Source organism: Myxine glutinosa, chromosome 1 (genome assembly GCF_964187855.1).
Source record: "Myxine glutinosa chromosome 1, kmMyxGlut1.1, whole genome shotgun sequence".
Taxonomy (NCBI): domain Eukaryota; kingdom Metazoa; phylum Chordata; class Myxini; order Myxiniformes; family Myxinidae; genus Myxine; species Myxine glutinosa.
Genome location: NC_136261.1, coordinates 95,694,675 through 95,714,902, shown reverse-complemented (window position 1 = coordinate 95,714,902; position 20,228 = coordinate 95,694,675). Strand labels below are relative to the sequence as shown.

The window sequence follows — 20,228 nt, the reverse complement described above, 5'->3', positions numbered from 1 at the left end:
TACTGTATTCATTTGCAACATCACTTGATTCAATCTTTGAATCTCAGTATTCATGTTGCCATTGTAAAACATGTGAGCTACCCCTTGTATATGTCCATTCCCATAACATAATTATACGTCAATGACATTCAACATTATATACCAACTAACAAACTTCTTAAAATGTGACTAAAGAAAAATCCCTTAATATGTAACATAAATCTGATTATTTGCCTTATCCTGATCCCCCTATCTCCTGGGGTCCATATTTGTTGCTATTCTTATCAACTTCCTATGGTCTGTCAATTCGTTCCAAAATACCACAACCAAAGGTTTTAACCAAAGCTCGACCAAACTATTTCCAATGTGAACTCAAAATGCCAGTGAAACAATGATTTGAAGAATTAACTTCAAGGGGTCAATAAATTCATTCTATAACCAGATCTAATTTTCCCATCCAATAGTTTGCCTTGACACATGTCATATTATAACACTTTAATAAACCTTCAGAAATGTTTCCCATCGCACAACTTCCCTTTTACAAATAGCCATGTGTAAATTACGTATTTAACTACAATTTCCTCTCAATTTATTTGGCCTAAATGGCCGCAAAAGTGGCTGCCAACATGCAGTACCTTTTTATCTACCAAGCAAGTGCTCGTTCACATAAGACCTCTACCAAAATGTTGTTTGTAAAAACAAATCTGGGATTTCTAATTGCATGGATGCACACTCTCAGGACATTGCAGGCTGCTGTTAACAATCCATTACGATAAAATAATGCCTTTACCCACAATCAAATAATTAACACAAATTGAGGATATTATCCCTATCACATTCATTTATAGATTCATTATGTTGGATCTAATTTTTTCTTTTTCCACTGCTATAAGGAAGAACAATAGCTCTTATAAGTCTTTGTAATATCTCATTTAATTTACCCAGCATTGAAGAATTTATTTACTATCCATTTCCCTTCTGTTTATCAGTAACTTTGTTTAAACTCCATAACTTAATTTGATAAATCCCATGTGTACACCTACCATTTATTGAAACCCCTACTTTTGTAGAAAATATCCAAATAAGTGGTTTTATGCCCCCTTAACTGTTGCTCATCCATTTCATGCAACTAGTGAATACTACTGACACCAGTATGCCAATATAGGTAGGTGTGCCAGATTAACAAATATGTTGCAGGTACACGTAACATCGCGTTCTAAGGTTAAATAACGTAATAGCACGGTCATGTCTGCCCCTTGGTTTTAAGATGCACAATGCATTTCGTTTTAAAACTCACAATAGTTCAATTCAGCAAGATTGTTTTTACTATTTTCCATATCATCTATGCCTAATATACATCCATACATTCAGCACAATTTATATGCTGATAAAGGTCAAGTTTATATATGTCAAAAATCCATGAGCAGAGTACTCTGGGAAGTCAGTGTAAGACCTCTTCCAAATTTGGCTAATTTTGTACTCTCATTTTTTTCATGAAGGCCATATCCATAAATAGCTGTCATTCTCATATAAATTCTATCAAAAATGGAATCCCAAGATTACTCACAATTTTACTATTAATTAATTAATGGCTGCTCATAACCCAGCACATCAAATCTTTATATTCCATCTTCCTTGACAAAAGAGATAATGTTCATAATCAAATTATATTTCTATTTTATTTTGCGAATTCTCTGGACATTCGATCCCATCCACATGAAACTATCTATGTCCAGACAAGCACAATGTCGGTTTCAACAATCTTGTAAGATTGACACACAAAACAAAAACACAAACATTGACACACAAACATACACAAACCCACGCATTATGTATATTTGTTTGCGTTGGAACCATTATTAACAGATCAAGATGGGTGTCAATGTCATTTCAATCTCGTAAAATGTATCCTTTAATTTTAGAAACGCTAATACAAAAATAGACAAAAAGTTTATTTTTAGAAAACCCCTATAATGTCACATTGAAATTACCCTTTTTGGTCCCACAATAATTTATCCAAATTTGACAATACATCTATTTACATGTCAATCGACCACTGACCTATCAGCATGCAAAACAATAGTCCAAAATTCCCACCTGATGATCATGTGACGCTTGTCACTTGGTGTCCAAAAAATTGCAAAGCAATGTTCCACACTTTGGTAATTTTTTGTTGTAAAAAATTGTTTTGCCCAAAATACTCCCTAAAACCACATTTATAATTGGCAAATATGAGGCTTCCAGAATGAACTCTAATTCTGGATCTTTTAATTCATGTTCCAAAAAAAAATCCAATTTTGGCATTTGATCAATTAATTATTAATTTGCTAATAAGCAAAAAGTTAAATTAATTCTTGCTCTGAAAATTTTTCAGACACAAGAAGCATCAACAGTTATTCATGTTGGTCTGATGATTTAATCTGTTGAGGCCTGTCGTCATTTGGGATCTGCAGCAATGAAGGCCTAATCATTATCTGAGGTACCGGTAAACACTGGTACCCTTAATCTTGGTGGTCCCTTGTGAAATCGTGTTTTGTTGACATACGGACATCTTCTTTTCCAATGCCCCATTTCTCCACAATTAAAACATCGATTTCTGTCATTGGCTGGTCTGTCCACCTGTGCACTTGTATTGCTGGGCTGCATCTCCAGATCCCTGAGTTGCCACTGCGATCTCTGGTTATCTCCTGAAACACGAAAAAATTCTCTGTACCGTCCTTTTTGGGGAGACAAATGGGAATCAGATGGGACAACTGTCACTTGTATGCCTATTTTGGAGGGCAGTTGTGCGTTTATCTCCTCCAATGTATCCTGTATCGTTTTTATTTTAAGTTCTAGGTCCATTATGCGTTCTTGCTGTTCCCTTTTCCTGGATTCAACATCCCAATAATGGAAGGCTAGCCAGTCTACTTTGAACTTCTGTCTCCTCCTGGCTTTCAATTCTTCTCCGAGTGTTTCCAATATGTTCCTGTCAAAAGTGCCGTCCTGTGGGAATTCCCTTTTTCGTCCTTTTGTCCATTCATGCCAGGATTCCACATCTTTAAGTGATTCTGCACCATATTTCTGATACATGGAGTTGATACAAGCACCTCTTTGACTCAAGTCTATTTGACCTTGTTTATCCTTGCAGAGTCCACTTCCCATTTTGCCTGTGTGTGAGTAACACTCTATACTCACTCAATGTACCAAATAACTACTAGGACTACACATCGGACTACACCTGTACCCACTATCAACTGTGTGTACTGCAAAAATCTCTGAAGTTTGTTCCACCTCATACAGAGTAGCATTGAATGTGTTGTTTTCTAGCTTATTCCTATAAGCTTCACTCTGTGGTCACCCCGGATCTCCACCGGATCGAAGTATCTCTCCACCTTTTCAATCGATGACTTCAGGTGATTTCCAGAGAGTCTCCCTGTCCTGTGGCTTTTCCACACGCCAATCTCACTAATCAGTGTTGCAGATGAGTGTGGATCAGTAAGTCCTGTTGAGGGGGGATCAAACAAAAATAACCACATATAATATAACGATATAACGATAGACTCACCACCTTGCTCATTTTCCAAGGTTGTCTTCACATTGATGTTTCACAAATATCTCAAAGCTTCTTTCTTGAGACCGCACTTTTTATTCATCCATCAATTGACTTGATTAAATTAAATTTAAATTAAATCAGATCAGATTAAATCAATCAGATCAGGATCAATCAGATCAGAATCAGATCAGATCACAAAAATCAATCAGATCAATCGATCAATCAGATCAATCAATCAATCAATCAGAATGAATTTATCAATATCCATCAATAAATTACATTAATAATATATAATAAAATATCATAAATGATAATATCAAAATTCACATTTATCAGTCTGATAACTCTATACCCAAGCCTTTTCCCAATGTTGCCAAAACAGTTCCATCCACTGACAGAGATATATGATCATGGTCGTCACCTTGGACCCATACCTTCCGTCAATTGACAAATAACCGTTCTGCCTCTGGATCATATCTGACATATCTTTCAATCTTGTCTGGTCATTATATCACAAATTCAAGTTTAACAACCACTGAAGGCAACTCGATTCTCTGTACCGGCAGACCGGCAGAGAAGATGACTGAGAAGGAGGTTGAGGAAGCGATAAAAGCAATGAAGAGTGGAAAAGCGGGAGGGCCGACGGGAGTTGTGGGAGATATGTTGAAGGCAGCAGGAAGTTGGGGTGTGAAGAGAATGACAGAGATCTGTAATCTGGTGGTGAAAAAAGGCCGCATTCCAGTGGATTGGGAACTGAGTACCCTCGTCCCTCTATACAAGGGGAAAGGTGACCCTCTGGAGTGTGGCTCGTATCAAGCGATAAAGTTATTGGAGCATGGAATGAAGGTATTGGAAAGGGTGTTGGAGAGGAGGATAAGGAAGAAAGTGAAGATCGACGAAATGCAGTTTGGATTTATGCCAGGAAGAGGAACGACAGATGTGCTTTTCATTGTGAGGCAGTTGCAGGAGAAGTACATGGATAAGAGGAAGAATTTGTTTTTTGGGTTTGTTGATCTTGAGAAAGCATTCGATAGGGTTCCACGCAAAGTATTGACATGGGCATTGAGGAAGTTAGGAGTGGAGGAATGGTTGATCAGAGTGGTAATGGCAATGTACAAAAGAGCGCGCACAGCTGTAAGGACGAAGGACGGGAACAGTGGTGAGTTTGAGGTGAAGGTGGGAGTGCATCAGGGGTCGGTACTAAGTCCACTACTATTTGTAGCTGTGATGGAGGTGCTGGCTCAGAACGTAAAGGAGGGTTTACCGTGGGAGTTGTTGTATGCAGATGATCTGGTGTTGATTGCGGAAAGTATGGATGGACTGAAGGAAAAGATGAACAAGTGGAAGGAATGTATGGAGACAAAAGGTCTGAAGGTGAATATCGGAAAGACGAAGGTGATGGCAAGTGGTAAAGCATGTGGTGAGGTGGAAAGAACTGGGAAGTGGCCGTGTGCTGTGTGCAGGAAGGGTGTCGGAGTGAACTCCATTCAATGTACAATGTGCGCTGAGTGGGTTCATCAAAAATGTAGTGGTCTGAGAGGGTCATTTACCAGTGTGGCAGGTACATTCAAATGTAAGGTGTGCACAGAGGGAGCTGTAGATGGAGGAAATGTTGAGTTGGATCTTGGAGACGGCGTGAAGCTCGAAGGTGTGAAAACATTTTGCTACCTCGGAGACATGCTGAATGGAGAAGGTGGATCAGACTCGGCAACGGTTGCTCGAGTGAGATGTGCATGGAAGAAGTTTCGGGAACTGAGTGGCGTGCTGATGAGGAGGAGAGTGTCGCTGAAGCTGAAGGGAAAGGTGTATGCTGCATGTGTGAGAAGTGTTATGATTTATGGGAGCGAGACATGGGTAATGAACGTAGAGCAGCAACGAAGGCTGGAAAGGGTGGAAATGCGAATGGTTCGATGGATGTGCGGAGTATCGTTGAGAGAATGAATGAATGAATGAATTGCGAAAGATGATGGGAATATTGCCTGTGATTGATGCTGTGAAGAGGAACAGGTTGAGATGGTTTGGTCATGTGTTGAGGAAGGATGCAAGTGACTGGTTGAGAAGAGTGATGGAAGTTAATGTAGAAGGAAGTAGAGGACGGGGAACACCGAGAAAGACTTGGCTAAAGATGGTGGAAGAAGAAATGCGGGCAAGGGGGTTAACAAGGAGAGATGCAGAAAATAGGGCAAAATGGAGAAGATTGTCATGGGGACCGCAAGGCTAACCCCCGCTCTAGCAGGGAAAATGGCCTTAAAATGCATGTTGTTGTTGTTGTTGAAGGCAACTCAACCCTGCATTTGTGAGACAATCAGCCAAAATTGATCAGACAGATATAAAACCAGTTCATTGGGAAATAGAGAGAAAAAAAACAACATGTCTCACTTTGAATGATACCCAAAGTTCCTGACAATTAAAATGTTGTAAAACTCCTGAAATGTCGTATCAAGGAATGACAATTAATTCATAATATTTACCAATGCAATCCAATTATACTGAAATTGCAACACTCCAACAAACTTTGTGACTTGTAATACATCATTAATCCTGCAGGGCTGTAAAACTATCCTTAAAGCCCATGCAATCAATTTACATCGAAAACCTAATGATCACATGCCTGACAATCATAGCAATTTTCAACAATTGTCATGACTGTAAACCATTATCATAATCACAGTCATACCATAATCATCCATGTCAGAAGACAAACATTTCCTGTATCATCACATCCATGTGGTATAATCAGCAATGAAACAGCATCATCAACAAAATTTGAGAATGAACATGAACATGAACAATGATCAACAATGATGACAATCATGATGACAATGATGAATCTCATCAACAATGAGAGAAAACAATGAGAACTATGAAAGGGGAAAACAGGTAAAAGAGTGAGGGGAAAAAAAAAAGTGGGCCAAGGGAGTGTGAGGAAGGGCAAGATGCACTGAAAGAGGAGAAAGCAAACAAGGGAGGAATGAGGCTGGGGGGTGGGGGGGGGGGGGGCGGGGCTCCCTTAGGGGTATTAATACTATGCGAAATACGACACTCATTGTTCAGTTAACCTAAAGATAGCTGTGTATTATTGGCCGCACTCATGACCCCCTTACAAGGATATTGTCCTATTCCGGAGTCAGATCAGATCGGGAAGAGTCAGATCAGATCGGGAAGAGTCAGATCAGGAGGATGAGTACAGGTGAAAATGGACACAGAGACACGAATCACAAAGAGTATCGTTGACAAAGACACAGTCACAAATGGAAGGAATGACTGGAAGGCACAGTGGAGCGAGGGGGCAGAGGGACAGAGGGAGGGAGGGCTAAAAGAAGGGGTAGGGGAAACGAAGAAGGGGGTAGTTTAAAATGGGGAAGGCGACACCTCACCACACATCACGGGTGGGTGTTAAAAAGTAAAAGGAAGGAAAACTAAAAAGAGAAGACGAGGAAAAAAAAAATGTTACTGAAAAATTTTTTTTTTTTAAAGACAAGTGAAAATATGAAATTATCAAATGTGCATCCCATGATTCTAATTTTTAGAGATTCCGTATCCCTGTGGCATGGGATTGCCTCATTAATTTGTATCGTGATTGAATGATGTCTAGCTGTCATCCAAGATGGCCGCCGTCACAAAAAAGAAAATCCTAAAAAATATTTTTTTCTAATCAGGATGTAAATATACAGGTAAAAAAGTAAGTTTGGAGAGAAAAAAGGAAGGGGAAAGGGACGCAGAAGGGAAGAAAAAAGGGGGGAACAGGGAGGGGGTTGGATGGGGTGAAGGTGAGGAGGTTAGGATGGAGGGGGGCAGGAAATGGAAGGAGGGAGAGGGGGAAGGGCAGGGGAAGGTTGGGGGCGGGTGGGGCGGGAGAGGATGAAAGAGATTATATTGAAAGAGACAAAATGCGTCTGATCCCATATGTAATTTGTGGACAACGGGACCTGGAGGCATTCCCACACATCACCAAGTGGTCGCTATGGGAACCTGCCTGCACGTCCGATCTAAGCCAGTGGCTGGATGCAATTACCGCCGTCAGTGTGTACGAATCTTACTGGGAGATTACATGAAAACCTTAAAAAAAAAAAACATTTGGCCAATCACACACACATTAAATGTGCAAAAAAATGCAGACGTGCATCCAAACTGTTTGGAATTAACTCTTATAAAGGTACAAAACCCCATATTTGTGCCACAATGGAATTTTTTATGTCGTAAAATCGAGCCAGTCGATTTTACCATTATTTGGATTACCGTTCAGACGCTGTATAAAATCGCTTTTTACAAAAACCGCTAATATGATTATCAATCAAATAGTGTCCATTCTGCAATCTGGTCGTTTCTGTGGTCCCAACGAAGCAGGATCTCAACCATTTGTTTTAACGGGAAAATCGGCACACTTATAAGTCGTTCAATCACGAAAACGAGCAGATATTTAATGCAGACTATTAAACTGGAAATCATTTTTAAGATATCTACAAAATTGACACTCTATTTCATGAATTCATGACGTTCATGAAATGAACAAGAAATATACAAAAGCCATATTTCAGTTGTACATGACGAGACGAATGCAGCACCCTTTCTCTGAGGCCCCAGGGGGTCTGTTAGTGGCTCTTTGAACTCGTATATTATACCGAAAAAAAGAACCCAAACTAGAGAAAAAGAAGAAGTGAAAAAAAAGTTTAAAAAAAATTTTTAAAAAACATTTTGGAAGAAAAGAAATTGTCATGATTTCTGAAACATGTTCCAGGGTTTTCTACACACCTTAAAGACTCTGGGGGGGACCAATGGTCCACCCACGAAGAGGTATGCCTTGTGGTTTTCCCCACCTTCCACATAACAACAAAAATACACAAAACAACTCATAAACTGGACAATTTTCGCAGATTAACATATTTCGTACTACACAGATAACAAAACAAAAAGCTTACCTGGTCTGTGCAGTCGCTCCCCAACAGACCACCAACTTGTAATAGCATTTCTTTGTTCTACTACTAAATGCAGATTAACAAACTTCCAAGAAACTTGTTTTAGCAAAATCAATGTTTTATTGACTTTTGAGAGTTTTGCTGTATAAATAAACGTACTAATTAGATATTAATGACGTCGTTCTGCCGGTCTTTGTTGAAGCTCGTTCCTGTAGGTCTTCCAGTTTTCAGTGACTTCCCAGTCGGTCTCTCAGTTCCACACTCTCTCAGTTGCAACTTTCTCTTGGTTATAAAGGGAAAACTCCTTTGATGTTTCCAGCATGCCGGGTCAACCTTGGGGTCAATACCCCTTGGGACATGAGAGCTTGCAAGCATCTCTGCTTCTCATCCAAAAGCCTTATGTGGCTCTTTTTGGTTAGCTTTCTATGTTGGGAAACTGAGAGCACTGCAAATTCTTTCTTCAAGAGGTCAATTTCTTATGACCTGCTTGAAGGGGAATTTGCCCAGCGCTTGGGGTTGTCAAAGATGACTAGGTATTCCATAGATAGCACACTTCTGTTCTGGCTCCATAAATGGAACAGAGGCTACTTTGACAGGCACACATGCTGTCCAAGAGCGTTACACATTCTGTCCCTTAAATTAACTCTCTTGAACAATGCCTCCACCTGTTGGCTCTTAACAGAGGCTAAAATAATTCAAGAGGATTCAGAGTTTTACCAAACTGCACCATAGAGCATTACACCAGATCACATTCTGTAATTTTAACTATATGGTCAATTGTTAATTTGAATATTTTATTCCACAACAATCCCAATATCCCAATATCCCAATATCTACATTTAAATTCTTTCAACTAGAATTTCAACTAGAATTACTACTAGAACAAGAAGAATTACTTCAACAATCCAACAAACCACCATTAACCTCCCCTTTTTATTTATTTATTTTTCGTAAATAAACAAATAAAAAAATAACCTGGTCTGTTTATTGAAAATAAAAATAGTTCTCATATGTCTTACTGTCTGGTGTTTCTCACCCACTGTGACTCACTGTCGTCAATTCTCACTGTTTGAGTGCCTAAGGTGACTTCCGGTTCCTCGGGCGAGTGAGGCGTGCTTCGAGCTCTCCACGGCATCGAAGTTTGAGTGTTTTTCCATTCTTGTCTTTGTCAAATTTCCACTGGTTATTTTGCTGTGTACGTGTTATTGTGTGTTTCTAGTTGGTGTTGGTTTGTGGTTCGTGCAAACTTGTGTGTAATTAATCGTTTTCTGGGTCGTACCTCGTGCGCTGCCTGGTGACTTGGGGCTTCCCTCCCCCCGTCGGTGTTTTGTCGGTTTGGGTTATTTCCTTCGCTGTATTGCTTGTTTCTTTTATTTTGTTTTCTCCCCCTCACCTCACCTCCCTAGACAAAGAATTCTATATTGATTCTTTCTCTCCTCCCGGACACGTGCTTGTTCGCTCTCCTCCTCGTCTCGGCTTGTGGCCCGCCCCCTGTATCTCGTTTTCTTCCGCCTCTGCTCCTTCTTTCTCAAATCCACGTTCTCGCTTGGAGACTTTTCCCGGATTGTTTTTCATGGTTTTCATGGTTCTGTTTGGATATTGTTGGAATACGTTTAAACTGCAGCCGTGATGCTGACGCCCCCCCCCCCCCCCCCCTATGCCTGCGTGTCGTAAGAGACGACTAAGAGGGTTGGTGTCAGGAAGGGTATCCGGCCATAAAAAGCATTGCCTCAAAAAAGAGAACCATGACAATTACAAGTACATATGGGCAGGGTGTAGCCCGAAGTGGAGATCAGTTTCTGAGGTTTGGGACATGGAATGTAGGGACAATGACAGGGAGATCAGGAGAAGTGGTGGAAGTATTGGTCAGAAGAAGAGTGGACATATGTTGTGTGCAAGAGACGAGATGGAAGGGAAGTGGTGTGAGAATGGTGAAGGGTAGGCAGGGACAGAAATACAAGTTTGTGTGGCAAGGGTGCCCGGAGGGCGTGAATGGTGTTGGTGTCCTGTTTTCTGAGGAGTTTGTAGACAGTGTGGTGAGTATGACTAGAGTGAGTGATAGGTTGATGATGGTGAAAATGATGATTGGAAAGCTCTTGGTGAACGTCATCTCGGGATATGCTCCGCAGGTTGGTCGAAGCGATGAAGAGAAGGACAAGTTCTGGTGTGCGATAGAGAAGCTGATGGAAAACGTGAAAGATGAGGAAGTTGTTGTGGTGGGAGGAGACCTGAATGGACATGTGGGAAGGAGTATGGATGGTTTTGAGGGAGTTCATGGGGGTTACAGATATGGTGTGAGAAATGGAGAAGGTGAAAGGATTTTGGAGTTTGCTGATGGAGCTGATTTGTTGATTTGTAATACTCAGTTCCAGAAAGAGGATAATAAGCTTGTTACATACATGTCAGGTGGGTCGACGACAACCATTGACTACCTGATGGTGCGTCGGCGAGATAGGGGGCACCTCCGGGACACAAAGGTGATCCCGAGGGAGGAGGCTGTTTCACAGCACCACTTGGTTGTCTGCGACATAAGGGTGAAAGGTGCGAGGAGAGCTTGGCGGGTGAAGTACCAACCGAGAATGAAGGTGTGGAGGTTGAAAGAGGTGACAGTAAGGGAGGCGTTAAAAGAGAGGCTGAGTAGGGTAGAGGATGATGTGGTTGAGCTTGAAAGTGGTTGGATGTCAATGAAAGCTAGTCTGTTGGGAGCCGTTGGTGAGGTATGTGGATGGACAAAAGGACCACCGAGGCACTCGGAAACATGGTGGCGGGATGTTGAAGTTGGAAAGAGGATTGACGAGAAGAGGAAGAAGTTCAAGGAGTGGCAGAAGGCGAAGGGTACGGGAGCAGAAACAGCGGAGCATGAAAGTTATAAGGCAGCCAGGAAGGCTGCAAAGAAAGAGGTAGCAAAGGCGCAGGAGGCATGTAGGAAAATGTTCGGAGAACGCTTGGATTCGGAAGAGGGTCAGAAAGCAGTATTCAGGATTGCAAAGCACATAGCAAAAGAGAGGTGTGATGTGATGGGGGTTGAGTTGCTTGAAGGATGAAGTGGGACAAATCGTTGTCGACCCAGATGGAATTAAAGGAAGATGGAAAAGATATATGGAAATGCTGTTGAATACAGAGAATGAATGGGATGGCAACATAGAGAGTAACCCAGTTTTAGGACCGGCAGAGAAGATAACTGAGAAGGAAGTTGAGGAAGCGATAAAAGCAATGAAGAGTGGAAAATCAGGAGGGCCGACGGTAGTTGTGGGAGATATGTTGAAGGCAGCAGGAAGTTGGGGTGTGAAGAGAATGACAGAGATCTGTAATCTGGTGGTGAAAGAAGGCCGCATTCCAGTGGATTGGGAACTGAGTACCCTCGTCCCTCTATACAAGGGGAAAGGTGACCCTCTGGAGTGTGGCTCGTACCGAGCGATAAAGTTATTGGAGCATGGAATGAAGGTATTGGAAAGGGTGTTGGAGAGGAGGATAAGGAAGAAAGTGAAGATCGACGAAATGCAGTTTGAATTTATGCCAGGAAGAGGAACGACAGATGCGCTTTTCATTGTGAGGCAGTTGCAGGAGAAGTACATGGATAAGAGGAAGAGGTTGTTTTTTGGGTTTGTTGATCTGGAGAAAGCATTCGATAGGGTTCCACGCAAAGTATTGACATGGGCATTGAGGAAGTTAGGAGTGGAGGAATGGTTGATCAGAGTAGTGATGGCAATGTACAAACGAGCGCGCACAGCTGTAAGGACGAAGGACGGGAACAGTGGTGAGTTTGAGGTGAAGGTGGGAGTGCATCAGGGGTCGGTACTAAGTCCACTACTATTTGTAGCTGTGATGGAGGTGCTGGCTCAGAACGTAAAGGAGGGTTTACCGTGGGAGTTGTTGTATGCAGATGATCTGGTGTTGATTGCGGAAAGTATGGATGGACTGAAGGAAAAGATGAACAAGTGAAAGGAATGTATGGAGACAAAAGGTCTGAAGGTGAATATCGGAAAGACGAAGGTGATTGCAAGTGGTAAAGCATGTGGTGAGGTGGAAAGAACTGGGAAGTGTCCGTGTGCTGTGTGCAGGAAGGGTGTCGGAGTGAACTCCATTCAATGTACAATGTGTGCTGAGTGGGTTCATCAAAAATGTAGTGGTCTGAGGGGGTCATTTACCAGTGGGGCAGCTACATTCAAATGTAAGGTGTGCACAGAGGGAGCTGCAGATGGAGGAAATGTTGAGTTGGATCTTGGAGACGGCGTGAAGCTGGAAGGTGTGAAAACATTTTGCTACCTCGGAGACATGCTGAATGGAGAAGGTGGATCAGACTCGGCAACGGTTGCTAGAGTGAGATGTGCATGGAAGAAGTTTCGGGAACTGAGTGGCGTGCTGATGAGGAGGAGAGTGTCGCTGAAGCTGAAGGGAAAGGTGTATGCTGCATGTGTGAGAACTGTTATGATTTATGGGAGCGAGACATGGGTAATGAACGTAGAGCAGCAACGAAGGCTGGAAAGGGTGGAAATGCGAATGGTTCGATGGATGTGCGGAGTATCGTTGAGAGAGAGGAAGACAAATGATGAATTGCGAAAGATGATGGGAATATTGCCTGTGATTAATGCTGTGAAGAGGAACAGGTTGAGATGATTTGGTCATGTATTGAGGAAGGATGAAAGTGACTGGTTGAGAAGAGTGATGGAAGTTAATGTAGAAGGAAGTAGAGGACGGGGAAGACCGAGAAAGACTTGGCTAAAGATGGTGGAAGAAGAAATGCGGGCAAGGGGGTTAACAAGGAGAGATGCAGAAAATAGGGCAAAATGGAGAAGATTGTCATGGGGACCGCAAGGCTAACCCCCGCTCTAGCAGGGAACATGGCCTTAAAATGCATGTTGTTGTTGTTGAACCCTATCGAATGCTTTCTCCAGATCAACAAACTCAAAAAACAACTTCTTCCTCTTCTCCATGTACTTCTCCTGCAACTGCCTCACAATGAAAAGCACATCTGTCGTTCCTCTTCCTGGCATAAATCCAAACTGCATTTCGTCGATCTTCACTTTCTTCCTTATCCTCCTCTCCAACACCCTTTCCAATACCTTCATTCCATGCTCCAATAACTTTATCGCTCGGTACGAGCCACACTCCAGAGGGTCACCTTTCCCCTTGTATAGAGGGACGAGGGTACTCAGTTCCCAATCCACTGGAATGCGGCCTTCTTTCACCACCAGATTACAGATATCTGTCATTCTCTTCACACTCCAACTTCCTGCTGCCTTCAACATATCTCCCACAACTCCCGTCGGCCCTCCCGCTTTTCCACTCTTCATTGCTTTTATCGCTTCCTCAACTTCCTTCTCAGTTATCTTCTCTGCCGCTCCTAAAACTGGGTTACTCTCTATGTTGCCATCCCATTCATTCTCTGTATTCAACAGCATTTCCATATATCATTGAATCAATGAGCAACTAGCTAATTATTCTGTTGATGGTGCTTACTTGCTCACTTACTTACTGGATTTTGGACTTTGCAGGTGTTCGGAAATTCCAGTGAATAGCCTCGATTAGCTTGCCGTGTGACGTGTGCCGTGCGTCATTGGTCGTGCCTTACTTTGGAGTTACTGATTTATTGAAAAGTAAGTTGGAAATGTTTGTGGATATGCAGGGCGGGTTCAGTTATATTAATGTCAAAAGTGGATGGTTATTATAAAATATGATTGAATTACTCAGAAAATTAGGTGGAGGTGATATCACTCCTTTGGTCGCAATACAAAACTAACATTTCGCAGTTTTCTATGTAATATTATAATGGGATTTGAGGTGACATAGAGTTGAGTAGATAATAATATATCCCGTCATCGTAACTATAAGTTATGTTTTCTTCGTTAAAATTTCTCAGTTTTCAGAGGGGTGCTGATTATATTTAAGCATGTTCCTTTTTAAATTTTTGTCATATAATTATTTGCCTGAACTCAACTAAGTTCAGTTTGTCACTTTTTTTTTTTTTTTTTTTTTTAGCAGTATGTCGAGCAAAAAAAGGAAGTGATCGGAGGATTACGTGCGGTACGGGTTCACGTGTTTGACGGAACGGGACGGAAGTCAGCATCCTCAATGCATGCTTTGCAATGTCAAGTTGAGCAACTCCAGCCTAGCACCAGCAAAACTACGGGAACACTTCAAAAAACCGCACGGCGAGGGGCAGTACAAAGACGCAACGCTGGATGAATTCAAATTGAAGAGAGTCCGATTCGACGCAAGTGCTACCTTGCCCACTCTCAGCTTAATTCCAATTGACAAACTGATCCTCACCGCGTCGTATGAAGTTGCGTACCTGATCGCAAAGCAGGGCAAACCACACACCGTTGGCGAGACACTCATCAAACCGGCTGCGTTGAAGATGGCCAACATGCTGGGAAAAGCTGCTGAAAACAAGTTGTCTCTCGTTCCACTCTCAAATGACACCATCAGATGCAGAATCGACGACATGAGCGACGACATCCTCACCCAGGTATTTGCAGATTTAATCGCGAGCCCGACGAAATTTAGCCTTCAACTCGACGAGACCACCGACGCTTCGAATTTGAGCCAGCTCATCTTATTTGTGCGTTATGTCAAAGGAGACGAGATCAAGGAAGACTTTCTGTTCTGCAAGCCTCTCACAACAACGACGAAGGCAGCTGACGTGAAGAAGCTTGTGGACGACTTCTTCAGAAGCAACGGCCTCTCGTGGAACATGGTGTCTGCAGTTTGCTCGGACGGAGCTCCAGCCATGCTGGGATGCAACTCCGGTTTTGGAGCGCTGGTGAAGGCCGATGCACCACACATCATCGTCACGCACTGCGTCCTGCACAGACAAGCGCTGGCATCAAAAACCCTGCCTCAAAAACTGGCCAATGTTCTGAAAAGCGTCGTTGAAACTGTGAATTATGTGCGAAGCCGTGCTCTGAATCATCGCATCTTCAAAGAGCTGTGCAATGAAATCGACTCTGAATTCGAAGTCCTTCTCTACCACTCTAACGATCGATGGTTATCACGAGGGAAGGTAGTGAGCCGTGTTTTTGCCTTGCGTGTAGAATTAGCCCTGTTTTTGCGAGAACACCAGCATTGCCATGCAACGCACTTCCAAGAGTCAGAGTTCATCCTTGCCTTGGCGTACTTGGCTGACAACTTTGACGCACTCAATCATCTCAATTGCCGGATGCAGGGCGGTGGAGCGAATGTCATCGAATCTGAAGAAAAGCTGAGCACTTTCCGAAAGAAGTTACCGTTGTGGAGGCGGCGAACAGAGAACGACAACTTCGCAAACTTTTCACTACTGGACGAGTGCGTGAGCGGGATCGAAGATGAGTCTGAAGTTGGAGGCACTGCTGTACCGGGGGAGCTGAAGCAAGCGATTGCCATGCACTTGGATGAGCTGGGAGAGTCATTCGACAGCTACTTCCCCGACCAAGAGCAATACCCAGCATGGGTGTGGCAGCCGTTTACTTTCGACGTTGCAACGGCAGATGTCAACGACCAATACCTCGACGACCTCATCGAACTTCAGCAGAGCCAGACTCATCAACAACTCTTCGGCACAACAACGCCCTCAACGTTTTGGTGCTGCCAAATGGAAGAGTATCCTCACATCGCTAAAATTGCCCTTGAGATCCTCACGCCGTTCGCTACAACGTATCTCTGCGAGCATGCGTTTTCGAAACTGGTGGACATTAAAACAAAGAAAAGGAGCAGGCTTGCATGCGAAAATGATTTGAGGGTGGCCCTTGCCAAAACAAAAGCACGCATTTCCAAGATCGCCTCCCGAAAAGAACAGAAAACGCATTAAGATGCAATTCTTCTTAATTTGTTTGGTCAAATTTGAGGGTTTCCGCGAGTGCTTGGTGGGTTTTGTTAGGGTTTGGTGCCGTTAAAAAGGTTAAGAACCACTGCTCTGGAGTGACTATAGACGGCAGTAAATGAATGTCTAACCACGAGAACTGAAGGATTTCATTGTGAGGGTCATTATTTAAAGGGAAAGATCCCTATACAGAACCACTCAAGCATGCCATTGTTGATCAACCATGTGATTGAAGTGAAGTTCCCGTTACATAAATCAGCCATTACAATTTAAGAAACGTGTTTGCAAAGCTGCACATTTCAAAATATGAAAGTTATGAGTTTCTTTTGTATATATATATATATATATATATTGTTACGGTCCGCGGTTAAGGATGTTGGTTTGCCGAGCGGATGGCACCGCGACCTAACGGTTTCCCCGATTCACCCGAACGTTGGCCGTATCGCGCCACAGATATTCAATAGGGAAAAGACAAAAGCGACACGGATGTGAAGAAGAAGGAGGAGACGAAAAGGTTGGCAAATACTACTAAATTTATTTACTATTTACAGGCTCAAAATAACCAAGGAGAAGGAAAGATAAGAAAATAATATATAGAAGCTTTTAGAGACACAGTGAAAATTACTAGCTTATACAAACAGGCTTAATTAAATACCCAGGACAGAACAAACAAGACGGACTCACACGGGGAATTGCAGAGTGGATTGGCTGGAAGGAGGAATGGGAAGGCCCAGGCCACTGCAGGCGTCGAGGTCCCGCTCCAGGAGTCGACTCGCGTTCTTGGCGGGAAAGCCTTCGTGTGCAGCGGCGTGTATTGTTCACCCCGAGCGGATGGGCGCTTCGTACTGGACTCCGGGCTCTTCAGCTCCACTTTTATTGCCACTTAACGCCACACTCAACTCGTCCTCCTCCCATGCCACTCTCTTTCTTCATCAACCCTTCCTCATTCAACAACAACTGTACTTTTAGCCACCAACCACCAACCAACTCCTCACCACCGACAACTCAACGCAACCACTGACGCGCCACCCACCACTGACGACCAACCCAGCTCTTTCCAAAACCACACAACTCAGCTCTTTGCAACTTCTTGCGCGCGCGCCTTTATAGCGCCTCCAGCGATTAAGCCGCCGGCTTTTTAGGACACGCCCATCGGTGTGCTCACCTCGGCCCTGGTTGGTCGCGCGACCCTCTGGCTCCGCCCTTGATGACGACGGGCAGGCATGCCTTTCTTCCCCGACCCGAGCACATGTTCAATGGTGGTTTTGGGGCGAAAACAACCCACAGCTGTAACAAACTGGCAAACTGCCCAGTGCAGTTGGCAATGGAGACTTGGAGGGGATGTAGCTGGAAATTGAGGCTTGGCAATGGAAGTTTTGGGAGTGGGAAATGAAGGGGGATCTATCTTGTTTCTCTTGGTGCAATGGAGTGTCATTTTAAGGGAAGACAACGCCTTAACCTGAAACACATAATAAAGATATAAGCTACTGAACAAGGGTATTATAGTGTCCTTCAATGTATGCTTTATGGAATTAACTACCGGAACGCCCTTTGACCTTTATACAACAGACTGGAGCAAGGAGGGCTCAGAATAAAGCAATAATTCATAACAATTTACAATACAATACAACACAATCAAAAAAAAACACAATCCTCATTTCCGCAACACTGCACCCTCCTCCTCTTAGGCACATCCCAGGCCTATCACTTTAATTTAGTGTGACACGTAGGTGTAGTTCCCTCTACTTTTAACCTGACCCTGAGTGCGACAGTTTTAAAACATAAATAAATATGTCCCGCTGCTCCATTGCACCCTACCTAACAGACACGCCCACAGCTAACCGAATTGCGGAATGGTCTTCAAACTACACACTGACGGTGGGGAGCATTATTTACAATTGACGCTACTTTATTTACAAAACGCAACCCAGGACCTGTGATTGTTCTTTCTGGGGGGAGACAGTCTGCTCTGCATCAATGCACCATGAAAGCACCCAAAACGCACCAACACACCCTCAAGCACCAATCGGTGCACAGTCATCATTGTTCAAGAATAAAAATAAAAACAACAACCCCTAACCCTGCAGGTGGTCTCTTGCTCTTCGGCTCCCTCTGCTGGCTATTATTATTTCTTCCTGATGTTGTCATCTTCCTTTGCTGGCGGCCTATTTGTAATAAAACTTGCACCCAATGTGTCCATGTCTATTTATTTATGGCCCACAGGGGCCGACTATTTATGGTTCACCTGTGGGGCATCGGTGCCCTGTGGCCAAGGTCCGCCAGCAAGATTTCAGGCCTTCATGGCCGGTTCCAGCAGAGGGGCCTTGCCCCAACCCATGGGGTCCATAAGTGGTGCTCGGCCACAGACATGTGGTCCATAATGTGGTGCATCGATGCAGACAGCTGGTTCTGGGAGTTCCGGGCGCACAATGGTGGACTCACGCACGCTCCCCTCGGCGCCCAATGGCGCACAGGTCCTCATGTGGGAGAGACAGATGAGCGAGGGGTAAGGTCACAAGGGTACACATCAATAAGGCAATGCAAGGCGAAGTGCGTACGGAGAGCGAAGTGAGAAAAGCTCGTCCCTACCGTACGTCACCCCCCCCCCCCCCCCCCCCCCGTCACCTACACTACCCTTGCCCTTACCCCATATTTACAAAAATCTACACATTTACAAGTTCGTCACTACTGTCACGTCTTCCCCATATTTCCCCTATACCAAATTCGTACCCACAATCCCTCTCGCCAAAATTTGCCATCACCCAATTCATCATCAATCCTCATAAGGAGGAAGAGATGGAACATCAGCACAATGTCACACCCACGTCATGATGCGTCTCACAATCCAAACATTTGCATCAAAATATTAAAAACAACCTGGCATGGTGTGGAGGTACGTCATCTCAGGTGAGTGGATGCAGATGGTGCGAGGAGATTCGTAATCCTAACTATCCTCTAAATCAGGGGTTCCCTAACTGGGGTGCATGAACCCCCAGGGGGTGTGTGAGTCGTAAAATATTAAACAGTAGATCTTGTAGATCATCTCTTGTTTTTTTTCATTACAATATTACACTATGAACTTGATCTTTTACGAAACACTGTTATGCGTATGATAGTATAATAATAACTCAGATCGTGTCTCGAAAAGTTGGGGGTTCGTGGACACCTCTGACATCCACAGGGGGTTCGTGGGGGGATAAAGTTAGGGAAACACTGCTCTAAATGACATTAACACACTTTACACTACCCGGGGTCTTTCCCTGCCAATCCATTGGCCAACTTACACTATGGGTTCTAAAAACCAATTCCCATTGACCAAACTGTGGTGCTTCTCAATTTGGGGTCTCACTCCCCCGATTCATCTCCCGGTGCCCTTGCACAATTTCCAGGCTGGGTCGTGTAGCTCTCCCAGCAGGTCCACCCACCTGCACACCTCCACCACTGCAGTTGCCACCCGAGCTTACCTAGCTCCTCACCCTAACCTATCTAACTGGGGAAGGCCCCTCCTGGCTCTGTCACCCCTCGGTGCTCTCTGGCACTGGGCTACCCGGGTCCGTCCTCCGGATCCTCGGGCCCCATCCACAACAGCTCTACCGGCTCCCAGAGCCCACCTGCGGCGTCACCTGGCCGACATCCTCACAGTGGTGGAGTGCCCAAACCAACTACACACACTAACAGGCTACACGCCCAGCCATTTCCACAACACTAATGCACCCATCCAAATACCATTCTTTCACCCGCACCACAGATGCCAATATCCAACCACAATTTACCTATACCCTCTACCTAACACTTACACTACCCTCCCCGGGTATTCGTGATGGGGGTCCACTCTTCCCCCATTCACACCTTCGCACCATCCACTCCACTCCATAGTTTCCACCATACTCACTCCACGACCATCCATTCCGATACTCCATATATTCCATACCATTTATTCCATACAACCATTCTCCATTCACCTGTAGTTGCACACCTGTGCAATCATACCTGGTGCCAC

The 20,228-nt window shown here is 43.8% G+C and overlaps 1 protein-coding gene across 1 annotated transcript in view; it reads left to right on the top strand.

Moving 5' to 3' along the window:
• Positions 1 to 20,228, top strand: part of LOC137426622 (cyclic nucleotide-gated channel alpha-3-like) — a 75,281-nt gene that overhangs the window by 27,873 nt on the left and 27,180 nt on the right. The window lies entirely within an intron of this gene.